The sequence below is a fragment of the Squalius cephalus genome (genome assembly GCF_949319135.1).
Source record: "Squalius cephalus genome assembly, chromosome: 1".
NCBI classification, from domain to species: Eukaryota; Metazoa; Chordata; class Actinopteri; order Cypriniformes; family Leuciscidae; genus Squalius; species Squalius cephalus.
This window is the reverse complement of record NC_137122.1, coordinates 600,116-614,703: the sequence shown is the minus strand read 5'-3', so window position 1 is coordinate 614,703 and position 14,588 is coordinate 600,116.

Genomic DNA, 14,588 nt, shown 5'->3' with positions numbered 1-14,588 from the left:
GAGCTCCAAGACCGTCCGCTCCTGCCATCCCTTGTGAGCGGCGCCGTTTGCGCGGCTCGAACAGAGGGAGAGGAAACTCGCTCCGAGACCGTCCGCTCCTGCCATCCCTCGTGAGCGGCTCAGTTTGCGCGGCTCGAACAGAGGGAGAGGAAACTCGCTCCGAGACCGTCCGCTCCTGCCATCCCTCGTGAGCGGCTCAGTTTGCGCGGCTCGAACAGAGGGAGAGGAAACTCGCTCCGAGACCGTCCGCTCCTGCCATCCCTCGTGAGCGGCTCAGTTTGCGCGGCTCGAACAGAGGGAGAGGAAACTCGCTCCGAGACCGTCCGCTTCTGCCATCCCTCGTGAGCGGCTCAGTTTGCGCGGCTCGAACAGAGGGAGAGGAAACTCGCTCCGAGACCGTCCGCTCCTGCCATCCCTCGTGAGCGGCTCAGTTTGCGCGGCTCGAACAGAGGGAGAGGAAACTCGCTCCGAGACCGTCCGCTCCTGCCATCCCTCGTGAGCGGCTCAGTTTGCGCGGCTCGAACAGAGGGAGAGGAAACTCGCTCCGAGACCGTCCGCTCCTGCCATCCCTCGTGAGCGGCTCAGTTTGCGCGGCTCGAACAGAGGGAGAGGAAACTCGCTCCGAGACCGTCCGCTTCTGCCATCCCTTGTGAGCGGCGTAGTTGCACGGCTCGAACAGAGGGAGAGTACGGGTATCTATCACATTCGCCTCATCTCCTGAGGCGGCGGCGGCGCGGGCGAGAGCCGGCGGTTGAGCGGCCGGGAGGGAGAGGGCGAGAGAGAGCTCGAGGGAGAGGTTCCGGCGAGCTCCTTAGTCACAACAGTCTCCGGTGGTCGCTGCGAGCGGCGCTTCTTATTGCGCGGCCCGGCAGGGACAGGCGGAGCGACAGCTTGGTCGAAAGCTTCAAGTCGAGCCCGCAGGGTCGACATTGAGAGCTCTTCGCACTCGGAGAGTGCGGTGGCGGCGTGCCCGCGGCCCAGGCGGAGAGCGCAGAGAGGTGGCGGTCTCCGTTGCTGAGCGGGGCGCGGCATGAGCCGCAGGAAAAACGAGGCGTTTTACAAAAACGTCTCGTGCTCTTTTAGAATACACACAGAAACAGTAATAATGTAAAGGATATGTCGCCGGATAGCGTAGCAGGCACGGATGGCTGAAGGCGGCGAAGACGGCCGGCTTCCTCAGGCACTGTCCTAAGTTTGCTGGTCGCTGGTTTCAACGGCGGCGGCTCTCAAGATCCAGCGATGCGAAGAGCGTCGCTGAAGACAAGAAAATCAGAATTTTAGCCTATGAGCGCTGAATATATATACGCTGGCCACACCCATTCTGACGGTTAGAAGGGTGTGGAGGGCGCGAAGCGCCCCTCATTGGTTGCCGCGTTCAGAGCGCTCACCGATAGGCTTAAGCAGTTGCCGCCGAGCAGCCAATGAGCACGCTTATACAGCCTGCCTAGGTCTGTCGGCTGCTGCACTGCGTTGACAATGTATACAAAATTAAGGATAATTTTTTGGCTTCAGATCTCGAAGAAAGAAGACTTTCCCGATGCGTAAGCTAACCTTACGCAATACGAGAGACCTCTCGTAAGAGAACATGGCATTAGCTTCCACTGTTATGCCGATGATACTCAGCTCTATATTTCTTCACACCCTGACGAAACTTACCAATTCACTAAATTAACAGAATGCATAGCTGATATAAAAAATTGGATGACTCGTAATTTCCTACTTCTAAATTCTGAAAAAACAGAGATTCTAATTATTGGACAAAAAACTTCCTCACGTAATAACTTTGTAACCGCACTGGCATTAGTAGTACATTTAACATTAGCTCAAATGATTTATAGGGAATTTTAATAATTAATCATGAATATGATTAATATTTTGCATAATACAGTTACATTAATTTATTCGAAGTTGAAAATAGATCGATTTGTATATCTGAATAATCAATCACAACTAATTATAATTCATCATTCATATACTAATAATCCTATTTCAGATCGATTATGAGATAACCCTTAATGGAAATGAATAATCATCAAACGGTTGTTTGTCCAGCAAAACGGCCGTAAGATTAACTTAACAATTTCTCAACAAAAATTATCTCTTTCTTATAATTCAAAGAAAGCTATTTTCTGGCCATAAAAACAACTCTCCTGTTCTTATAAGATTAGGTTACTAGGTTACTTAAAAGTAACAAATCAGCTTTGTAGCAATTAAGATCGAAAACATCTCATTGACTTTATAGTAATGAGCAAGCAGACAGAATCAATCAAGTATATAGAATTTTAATAATTGGACTAATACATTGAACTAAGGAATACAAAAATACTACAGTTTACACGAGTAAATATGTATGTACAGGACACGTAAACAAAATACAAGACTAAACGAATAACGAAAATGAGGGAGAGGATGAAAGAGACTTCTGACAATGAGAGAGATGAGAGAAAGTGAAACTAAACATGTGCGATCAAAGAAAGATCACAGTTATGCAAAATCACAGGCAGTAACCTTGAGAGACAACAAGAAATCACATCAATCAAATCAAAAATCATTACTTGCGTATGGTTCTCTTTGTATTTGCTGAAGAAGAGCTCTTTTTAGAGCGGGGCGTGTTTCCTCGTGTCTTTGGTGTGAGCAGACTCGCGCGAAGTTTAAAGGTTCACCGAACGTGAAGTTGCCAGAAACATTATTCAGAGTTCATCTCCCTTTGTGGAGGGAGAAACGAATATGAAAATAAAACTTAGTAAAGAAAATAAAACAGAGTTGATGAATCTCTAGGAGCCATGGAGTCAGGAATTCTTTCAGTGCTCGTGCACATCCTTGAGGATGAGGAGTGCGCGCCGCGGGAGATTCAAGTCTCTTTAAAGTTGAAGCTTCACTGAACGAATGGTAGAGTCTAAACAAAGACGAAAATAAAGAAAAGACTTAAGAAAATAAAAGAGAAAACGGAGAATGAATGCTCCCTTAAAAGGGAGCCATATGGATCTTCTCGCTGACGAAGAGGGTTCGTGAAAGAAAGAAACAAAACAAGACGAAAGAAAATACAGAACTGACCTGAATGCTCCGTGTAACCGCTTTTCTAGGGTACAGAAATTTCAACTCCTCCCTTGGCTTAGGCCAATTGGAACGTGACATTCCAAGCGGGAAGAAACTTTCTTTGTCTCAGTTCCCAGTTAAATTTGCATGTTTTATGGCAGCGTTATTATGTGATCAGTTATACTCTAACGATGGTAAAAATAGTATCATACATTTTACCAGATCCTGATGCATATATTTGGTTTCAGTACAAGGAGAGCTTTACGTGGATACCGAATTAGATATGTTTCGAAGGTACACGTCGAGATAGATTCTTATTCTGTAAAAATAAGCTTAAAGGTTAAACTAACAACCTAGGAATAAAATGAACCCAACATGTGATGTACATTGATAAGTGGGAATTGAAGATTGGACTTCAGAAAGATCCACATGGCATATCTATGATTGCAACAGTGTGCACATCTGAAACATTATTCCTTTACGGTTTACAAGAATACAAAAACCCATCACAGAGGAGAACAATCATGAAAAGGGGAAATTACATTCGGGTTTACATATTTCTTCAATGGTTATACATATAAAATATCTAGGATGAACACTTTAATTTTGCTCCTCTGCCAGAATCTCAATGAGATTCCTTGCTGGCTGAAATTCCGTTAGGACCATAAAATTTTATAAAAGGGGGACCATAAAAGGGGGACCATAAAAGGGGGGGGGGGGGGGGGGGGTTAGGGTACAAATATAGTGTATCATTCTTAAAATACCCACTTAGAATTCAAAACTACACACTAGAGAATCACACTATAGAATAACACAAAACTAATTAACATGCATAATGGAATTGTACATATTATTAAAAAGAATATCTCTAAGTTCTAAGTTAAACACAAAGGATGTTTGTGTGTGTGTGGGGGTGTGATGTCACGTAGCAGGAGAAAGTTTTGTTATCTCTCTGTGGGTCCTTTGAAGCTCCCCACAGGGAAGAAGAATGTTGATTTTAGTTCTGGAGTGTGTCTAGAGGCTCGTAAAAAGTGTTAGAGAGCCATCTAACCCAGCCATGCTGGCACCAGGCTGGTCAGTTAGCTCGCAGAGAGTTTGATTTACATACATGAGTTCAGAGGCTAAAAGCTTTTTGGGTTTCATAAGGAATGTTCACTGTTGTAGATGCATCGAGCCATGAATCACGTGATTCAAAACCAAAGGATGAATGATTGAACCGCTCATATGCTACAACTTAGAATACTGTCTAACACTCGATGGCTGCTCTGTTAAGTCTTCGTCGTCGGTTAGGAACCTGGGTGTGCTCTTTGATACCAATCTTTCATTTGAAAGTCACGTGTCTAGTATCTGTAAAACCGCATTTTTCCATCTTAAAAATATATCTAAATTACGCCGTATGCTCTCATTGACAAATGCGGAACAATTAGTTCATGCGTTCATGACCTCAAGGCTAGATTATTGTAATGCTCTACTGGGTGGTTGCCCTGCACGTTTAATAAACAAACTACAGCTGGTTCAAAACGCAGCAGCTCGAGTTCTTACCAGAACCAGGAAGTATGACCATATTAGCCCAGTTCTGTCAACACTGCACTGGCTCCCTATTAAACATCACATACATTTTAAAATATTGCTGATTACTTACAAAGCACTAAATGGTTTAGCTCCGCAGTTCTTGAGCGAGCTCTTAATGCATTATAGTCCTTCACGTCTATTGCGATCTCAAAATTCCGGCCAGTTGATAATACCTAGAATATCTAAATCGACTGCTGGCGGTAGATCCTTTTCCTATTTAGCACCAAAACTCTGGAACAGTCTTCCTACCATTGTCCGGGAAGCAGACACACTCAGTCAGTTCAAATCTAGATTAAAGACGCATCTCTTTGACCTAGCTTTCACATATTACATTATAGACTTCTATAGTTCAGTGTTAGGCTGCATAGATTAGGTCAGCTGGAACCGGGAACACTTCCCATAAATCCTGATGTACTTGTTACATCATGAGAAGAATGCCATCTACGCTAATTTTAGTGTCTTTGTTTATCCCAAGGTTTTCCTGCAGCCTGCCGGATCCAGGCCGTATCCAGATCTGACGAAGGACCTTCGCCTGGACCCGATGACAACGCAGTGCTGAAGTGCCAACTAGTCTCTCCCTATGGAGGATCCCTTTACCACTCTACAGATAAAACGTCGTCGGGAACACTCAATTCGCGTATCTACCCCGAATTGATAAAATAAAATAAAATAAAATTCTGGATCAAAACTATAAGGAAACACCAGTAATTTGTTTAGGCTTGGTTTGTAGGCAATTCCAAACCTGCACACACATATTCAAACGCACATAACTATAGAACCCATTCTAAATGCGCATCTGAACACCATCAGCGTTTCTCACAGGTTCGCGTTTAAAGTCTGTGTAGAGAGAATGGTGTCGTCTTAGCGGCCCCTAATTTAATAACAAATGATCGTTGCGACGGAAGCGAATCAATCAAAACTAACTTTAGATGGAAAATAACTTTATTAAAGAACCGCTATAAAGCCAAAACAATCTTACGTTAAATTATACATTTATCTCTGTAAAGCTGCTTTGAGACAATCTACATTGTTAAAAGTGCTATATAAATGAAGATGACTTGACTTGAATGGACTGCATTTATATAGCGCTTTCACAGACCCAATGGCCACCAAAGCGCTTTACAATATTGCCTCACATTCACCCATTCACTCACTCATTCATACACCGACGGCGGTGTCAGCCATGCAAGGCGATCCAGCTCGTCGGGAGCAGCTGGGGTTAGGTGTCTTGCTCAAGGACACCTCGACACTTGGTCAGGTGGAACCGGGGATTGAACCACCAACCTTTGTAGACAACCTACATGAACCATGTAGGCGATTCATTCACTGAACCACTGCCGCCCTACTTGACTTGTGATTTTGCCATAGCATACTGTGCGATCATTCTGTGATCTCTCCATATTCCTCTTTCACATTCTCTCGCTCACCCTTTCATCCTCTCTCTCTCTCATCTGTTACCCGTTTTTGTCTTGTATTGTTTTACTGTTTTGTTATGCGCATATTTACTCTGTGTGAATCATAGTTATGTATTCATTAGTGCAATTATTAAAAAACCCATTATATGCTCAATTGATTCTGTCTTAAATGCTCATATAAAGTCCAAGAGATGTTTCGATCTTAAGCTATAAGCTTTACGATTCATTCATTTTATAAGGACAGGAGAATAGTTTCTCGGCCAGAAACTGTCCTTCCTGAAATTATAAAGTGATAAACTCTATTGGGAAGTTGGTAAGCTAATCTTACGGCGTTTGCTGGACAAACAAATGTTTGATAATTACATTCATTTCCATTAAGGGTTATTTCATATAATAAAATATAATATAAATATTTTAATATAAAATAGGGCTGTCACGTTTGAGAGAAATCAAATTCGAACGGATATCGAATATCAAGAAATGTATTCGAATATATTCGAATATCTACGAGTAAAATGTAAAATTAAGTTAACTAACAACCTCGATCCATCAGGAAACGCCACATGGTCGCTGAATTTCACTGCGCTTCATGAAGAGTTTTTCTTTTGCGTGAAAAAGCCGTTCGCCGGAGATGTGTTAATAGATAGGGAGTGCATTCATGATTAGGCTACCGGTATAATAATCCTCCTGGCGCCGGGTCTAAGTGAGTAATGTTCTCTTACCTTTGTTATTTGATTAACATTAATGACACTTTAAGACCAGCCGCTGCGGACAGAGACGCGATCTGACACGCGTCGCATTTTCGAACATCTCTACGTTCATTTAAGACTTTATTTAAATAATTTAAGACTGCTCTTATGAGGACACTCGACAAAACGGACATTTGGCATAATTTGTGTGTTATGGTTTGTTCAAGCCCGAAAGAGAACTCGATACTGACGCGCGTCTTTTCTGTGGGTCGTGTGTGTGTGTGTGTGTGTGTGTGTGTGTGTGTGTGTGTGTGTGTGTGTGTGTGTGTGTGTGTGTAATAGGCAGGAATTACAGCGCGGACTCTTTTGTCTTGTCGTTATCTTCCATTTTCAAAACAAGCTGGCTATTGGCTGTTATTCGCTTGATTTGGTCATGGGCCTACGCTACAATACGTTTAGAGCGGCCGCTACTGGATGAGATGGCAAACAATAAAATAAAAAGCAAACGGTCTAATCATAGACTGTAAAAAATGCGCAAAACATGGCACTTTAAAAACCGAATAGTTTATTTATAGTTCGGTTTCGGATATTTCACGCCATGTTCGAATGCATATTCGAATATCGAATAAAAAGTGACAGCCCTAATTTAAAATAAGATTATTGATATATGAATGAGGAATTATAATTCGTTGTGATTGATTATTCATATATACAGGCGATCTATTTTCAGTTTCGGTAATGTAACTGTAATATGCAATACATATATTAATCATATTCCAGATTAATTATTAAAATTCCCTACATATAATTTGAGCTAATACTCATGTACGTTCCCAGTGCGCTTACAGTGTGATGTGCCGCCACCTGTGGTGGTTAAGAGTGTTCCATCTATCCCATCAGGTGCTGATAGTAGCCTGCAGAGCTTACCTGAGGTGTTTACTGCATGTGCAGTAACACGTGCCATGAACCGTGCCTCTGGAACTGAGGTTATAGAGAAAAATCATAAGCCTGATTTATAGCCTATTGTTTTGCCCGATTTGCCATCTTCTCTGTCATTTAGTGATTTTGTTGTAGTTTAGGAGGACTCAACATTGAGTGAACTGTTTGCTGGGGTTTTGCCTGTTGAGGAGCGACATAGTGCAGCGAGGGGTTATTTTGTTCAGGATGGGCTGTTGGTTCGTAAGTGGATGCCTCAGACTAATATGTTTGAGGATCCTGTTTTCCAGATAGTAGTGCCTGTGAAGTTTAGAGACTTGATACTACAGACGGCTCATGGTGATATAGTGGGCCATTTGGGTGTGCGGAAGACATATGACAGACTTATGAAGTACTTCTATTGGCCTTGCCTGAGGAAGGATGTTGCATGCGTCATTAAGACCTGTCATACGTGTCAGTTAACTGGAAAGCCTAATCAGGTGATCAAGCCAGCTCCACTTTACCCTATTCCATCTTTAAGGAACCTATTTGAGCATTTGCTATTTGACTGTGTTGGACCATTGCCTCCATCTAAGTCAGGGTGTGTTTAAATTTTTACTGTGATGTGTCAAGGCCACCCATTACCCCACTGCCTATGCGTTATGTACAATTTCTACCAAGTCGGTGGTGAAGGCTCTCTCTCAGTTTATCTCCATCTTTGGCATTCCTCAGACTATTCAGAGTGACAGAGGCTCTAATTTTACATCATGTATGTTTTCAGAAGTGCTTGAGCAGCTGAGTGTTAAACATCATCTTAGCAGTGCTTATCACTCCCAGAGCCAAGGCTCTCTGGAGCGTTTTCACCAAACACTCAAGTCACTGCTTAGGGGTTACTGTGTTCAGCAAAGACTGGGAGGAAGGGCTTCCATGGTCGTTGCTTGCAGCACGTGAGGTAACACAGGAAAGTACGGGTTTCTCACCTAATGATTTGGTGTTCGGCCATAGAGTTTGTGGGCCTTTAGCTGTCCTGCAGGATAAGCTGAAGTGTCCTGAGAGTCCCACTAACTTGGAGTATGTGAACGGCTTCCGCCGGAAATTGTTCTTAGCTTGTGAGATGGCTGTAGAAAATCTGACTAAGGCTCAGAAGAAAATGAAGAGTTGGTATGACCGCCGGGCTGAGCCGAGAGTGTTCAGTCCTGGAGATCAGGTTCTGGCACCGTTGCCGATAGCCGGTTCTCCCTTTCTTGCTAAATATGCAGGTCCCTACACAATTGTTCAGCAGGTGTCAGACCTGAACTATCTAGTTTTAACTCCGGACCGTAGGCGTAATATGCAACTCTGTCACATTAATCTTTTGAAAACTGGTGATCAGGTTAAGTCAGTTACTTGTTGCAGTTGCTGGGTATCTAGCTTCTCTCCCCACATGGTGGCAGCGTGTGGTGAGGAGGATGTGGTTAGCCCAGACGACTGTGTGCTCCAGCCTCGGTTGAGGAACTCAGAGAAGTTGTCTGATTTAGCCACACTACTAGGGCATTTGTCCAAGGAAAGGGCATTAGAAATTGAGTCGTTGAATTGCTTGCAGGCTTGGGCGGAGTGTCCAAGCCATAACCCCTAGACAAAGTTGAGTATTTTTAACATTTGATGTTTGTTTGATGTTTGGGTAAGGGGGAGGGGTGAGTAACTTTTCCAGAGTCTCTCTTTGAGAGGCCTCCGTCGTTGGGGTGGTGGTGGGGGGGCGGTCACGGCCTTGCCTGGCTCCTCCTCCTGTCTGTGTGCTGCGTCTGTCTCCTAAAGGTAAGCTGGGCGCAGGTGTTTGGAGTCGTGCTAATCAGTTCCTGGTTTAGGCCTTTAAAAACGCTTCAGATGAGACCGGAGGGAGATCCGCTGACGTTCCACGTTACACTTATTTTTCAAAGCTAATTCCATTACTGACTGTATAAAATCTATTCTGTTAAATTCTATTTATTTAATAAATCTCATATATCGCTATTCCGCGTGTGGTCCTTCCCTACTCTGTTGCTTGCTTTGAGCCAGGCTTGTAGCAAGACATACAACCACGATCGCATGATAAGAGCAAATCATTTGTGACTCTAATGAGAGCTGTCTCAGTACTATGGTACGGTCTAAATTCTGACTGAAAATCCTCGCAGATATCATTTCTTTCTAAAAAGGAACATAGTTGTGAGGATACTGACTTTTCTAATATCTTTGACAGAAAGGGTAGATTCAAGATTGGCCTGTAATTGACTAATTCTGTACGATCAAGTTGCGTTTTTTTAACAAGCTGTTTAATCATAACCAGCTTAAAAGTTTTTGGTACGTATCCTAATGACAAAGATGAACAAGAATACAAGTAGGGTTTTGTTTATTTTCTTCTAATAGGGTTGAAAAATAAGCAGATCTAGCAGCTCTTAAAGCCTCTCTGTAAGTAATCTTGCTCTCCTTCCATGAAATGCGAAATACTTCTAGTTTTGTTTTCTTCCAGTTGCGCTCCATTTTTCTTGCTGCTCTCTTAAGGGCCCGAATGTGCTCGTTGTACCTTGACGTTGGACTATTTAATCTTCTTTAAGTGCAACAGAGCAACTGTGTCTATAGTGCTGGAAAAGAGAGAGTTAAAAATTTCTGTCGCAATATCGAGTTCTTCTAAGCTATCTGGGATGCTGAAACTGATCAGGAAGATTACTGATAAAGTAATCTTTATTGGAAGAAGTGATAGAAGTGATAGTTTACACAAGACTAGATAATGATCTGAGATGACATCGCTCTGCTGCAGAATTTCAACGGCATCAACATTTATTCCATGTGACAATATTAGATCTAGAGTATGATTACGACAATGAGTAGGTCCTGATTTAAATGCCAATCCCAATGCATCTTTGCAGAGCCCAAGATATGACCGAAAGATTTCAGGAACGAGGATATAAAAACAGTGGATATACAAACAAGTGATTAACAAGACCGTATAACAAAGTGAAAAACATTAGTAGAGATAAATTCTGGAAAATTCTGTTTATTTTGCGACAGAGTACAGCACAAGGGCAAACAGATTTGAGAAAATTATAAAAAGTAATTAGGTAATCGTGATGAGTTATTCTCATCTTAGGCAAGTCCTGCCTGAATCTCCTTCCATTGTGTTTTGGAAAGCACCTACAATAAACAATTGCAATCACTGTGATAACTAGGTCAAGACAAATGTTTTTAGACATAACATCAGGCCACAAGTTCAAGGTAAAATCATTTACTAATTGCAATACTTAATTTGGTGTGTATCGTTTAGAGTGTCCATGTGGTTGTCTTTAAATAGGAATGACTGCACAAAATTTAAAGATTAGACTAGCAGAACATAAGAATAATGCCTTTCGAGTTTGTAATCCTCAATATCCCATGGCCCTACATTATAGAGATAAAAATCATGGTAGTCAAAGCACATTGAAAATAGTCGGTATAGAACATGTTCATAAGTCAGAAAGAGGAGGAGGTTAATCCGCTACTTCAGAGGATATATGCATTGAAAGCAATTTCCAGGTTTAAATGGGGAATTAAAGCTGCAAGCAGCGATGAAAAGGGCCCTCGCACCCGTGCCGCCACCACCTGGCACCTTTAGGAAAACAGAGCAAGGTTGGGCAATATGTAAATATAGGAGGACAATGTCAAGGTAATTTGTATTTGCCACACTTCCTGCTACCAGCAGGTGGCGCTATTGCTATAACCGAATATGAGCATGGGCATGTGTTCAGGACAGGACTCTTATCAAACATGTGAAGTTTGGGGCAGATTGGACATTGTATGCCTGAGTTACTGCAGGCTGTCTGTAGTTGCCAAGCAACATCGGAACTGCAAGCAACATTAAAGCTGCAGTAGGTAACTCCATCCATCCATCCATCCATCTTCTACCGCTTATCCGGGGCCGGGTCGCGGGGGCAGCAGTCTAAACAGGGATGCACAGACTTCCCTCTCCCTAGACACTTCCTCCAGCTCTTCCAGGGGGACACCGAGGCGTTCCCAGGCCAGCCGGGAGACATAGTCTCTCCAGCGTGTCCTAGGTCTTCCCCGGGGTCTCCTCCCGGTGGGACATGCCTGGAACACCTTCCCGGGAAGGCGTCCAGGAGGCATCCGAAACTCTAGCCGCATAACATAAGTTAAAGATAAAATTTCACGCACTGTGTAAAACAATAAGTGAAACCTGCTAATTCACTGGCTTGTCATGTTGCTGAAATAATGTAGGCCTACTAGCAAACCTTATTTAGCATTACATATCGCTAGAATAATTGCTTACATACTGTAACCTTAGTTACCGTTATATTATCTTACTAGCTATTTACTGTATAATTTATAGAAAGAGTGCAATGTTATAAAGTTACACTACATGTATTGCCAAATACGTAATGATTTGAGGACCAAGTATGTAGTCAAAGTATGGGCAGACCATAGTCAATGTAAAGCATATTGTTGATGTTTCGTCCCTACCAGTGAATGTGTTTATCCGAACTGTTTATCCGCCGTCATCGGTAACCCTGATTACTAGCCTGCGCATTCACGGCAAGCTCCGTTGTGGTGGGGGAGGAGCTGTGGAGGGAGGGCTGTAGCGCAGCAGAGAGTAAGGGGGAGTGACCTGTAAGTTGTGCTTGTTCAAATTTTCAGGCTAAGTCAACGTTTTCTAAAAACTCCTTACTGCAGCTTTAATATTGAACTTATCTGATCATGCATCCATCCATCCATCCATCCATCCATCTTCCTCCGCTTATCCGGGGCCGGGTCGCGGGGGCAGCAGTCTAAGCAGAGATGCCCAGACTTCCCTCTCCCCGGACACTTCCTCCAGCTCTTCCGGGGGGACACCGAGGCGTTCCCAGGCCAGCCGGGAGACATAGTCTCTCCAGCGTGACCTAGGTCTTCCCCGGGGTCTCCTCCCGGTGGGACGCGCCCGGAACACCTTCCCGGGAAGGCGTCCAGGAGGCATCCGAAACAGATGCCCGAGCCACCTCAGCTGACCCTCTCGATGTGGAGGAGCAGCGGCTCTACTCTGAGCTCCTCCCGAGTGACCGAGCTTCTCACCCTATCTCTAAGGGATCGCCCAGCCACCCTGCGGAGAAAGCTCATTTCGGCCGCCTGTATCTGGGATCTTGTCCTTTCGGTCATGACCCAAAGCTCATGACCATAGGTGAGAGTAGGAACGTAGATTGACCGGTAAATCGAGAGCTTCGCCTTGCGGCTCAGCTCTTTCTTCACCACGACAGACCGGCACATCGACCGCATTACTGCAGAAGCTGCACCGATCCGTCTGTCAATCTCCCGTTCCATCCTTCCCTCACTCGTGAACAAAACCCCAAGATACTTAAACTCCTCCACTTGAGGCAGGAACTCTCCACCAACCTGAAGTGAGCAAGCCACCCTTTTCCGACTGAGGACCATGGCCTCGGATTTGGAGGTGCTGATTCTCATCCCAGCCGCTTCACACTCAGCTGCAAACCGTCCCAGTGCATGCTGGAGGTCCTGGTGTGATGGGGCCAACACTACAACATCATCCGCAAAGAGCAGAGATGAAATCGTGTTGTCACCAAACCTGACACCCTCCGGCCCCTGGCTGCGCCTAGAAATTCTGTCCATAAAAATTATGAACAGAACCGGCGACAAAGGACAGCCCTGCCGGAGTCCAACATGCACTGGGAAGAAGTCTGACTTACTGCTGGCAATGCGAACCAAGCTCCTGCTTCGGTCGTACAGGGACCGGACAGCCCTTAGCAAAGGACCCCGGACCCCATACTCCCGGAACACCCTCCACAGGCCAGGGACACAGTCGAATGCCTTCTCCAAATCCACAAAGCACATGTGGACTGGTTGGGCAAACTCCCAAGACTGAAAAGATGGCGCTGCCCTGCAGGCGACATGGAGGAGGGTTTTTGCTGCGAGTTATCTGTTTGTTTCTGTCGAGTTTGTTTCTGTCGGGTTTGTTTACCCTTAGTTTTCTGATCGCACAATGGCCATTTAAATTATTATGTGCGAGCGCTGGCCGGAACAGGGGACCACGAAGACTGATAAATATGAAACTGTTCACCGTAATGTGGCTAATTTTGACTAGCTGCGTGGTGCAAGGAATTACAAACAGGATTGTGGATACCGGACAGCTGACATACAGCAGATCGGAGCTTTTGGATCTGCGGAGTCGTGGCGGACTACTATTGAGTAACACAACGGCGGATGTACCTGAGGAGCTACTACGGCAACCAAGGCCTGTTTCTTGTCGGGTCAGGCAACGTGTCCGGAGAGCTTCCAAACTACCCTTACCGCCAGTGTTACTCTGTAATCCTCGCTCCTTGCGGAACAAGTTGGACGAACTGCGTACACAAGCTGGAGTCTGCTATGAGTACCGTGAGTCTGGACTGATGGTCCTTACAGAAACGTGGCTGTGTAATAATGTACCAGACAGTTTAGTACAAATTGACGGGTTTTCCCACTTAAACTTGGACCGAGATGCGAACTCTGGGAAGAAAAGAGGAGGGGGTATTTGTATTTATATTAATGAAAGCTGGTGCCGTAATTTTGCGGTCAGGGAAAGAATTTGCAATCCTGATCTTGAACTACTGTGTATTACTTTGCGCCCATATTATTTGCCAAGGGAGTTCACCAATATATTTGTCTGTGTAGTGTACATTCCACCTAGTGGGAACGTTCATAGGGCAGCTAGTCAAATTGCTGATTGTGTTCACAAGCACTTACAAATTAAGCCTGATGCACCTGTATTGATTCTTGGTGATTTTAATCAATGTGGTTTGGAGAGATCCTTACCAGGGTTTTTCCAATATGTGAAGTGAGGAACGAGGAAAAATAATATCCTTGACAAGTGTTATGGGAATATTAAGGATGCTTATGTGGCTAAAGCCAGACCCCCCCTCGGCAATTATGACCACAATGTTATTCATTTGCTCCCCACCTATCGGTCAATTTTTAAGAAAAGTAAACCAGT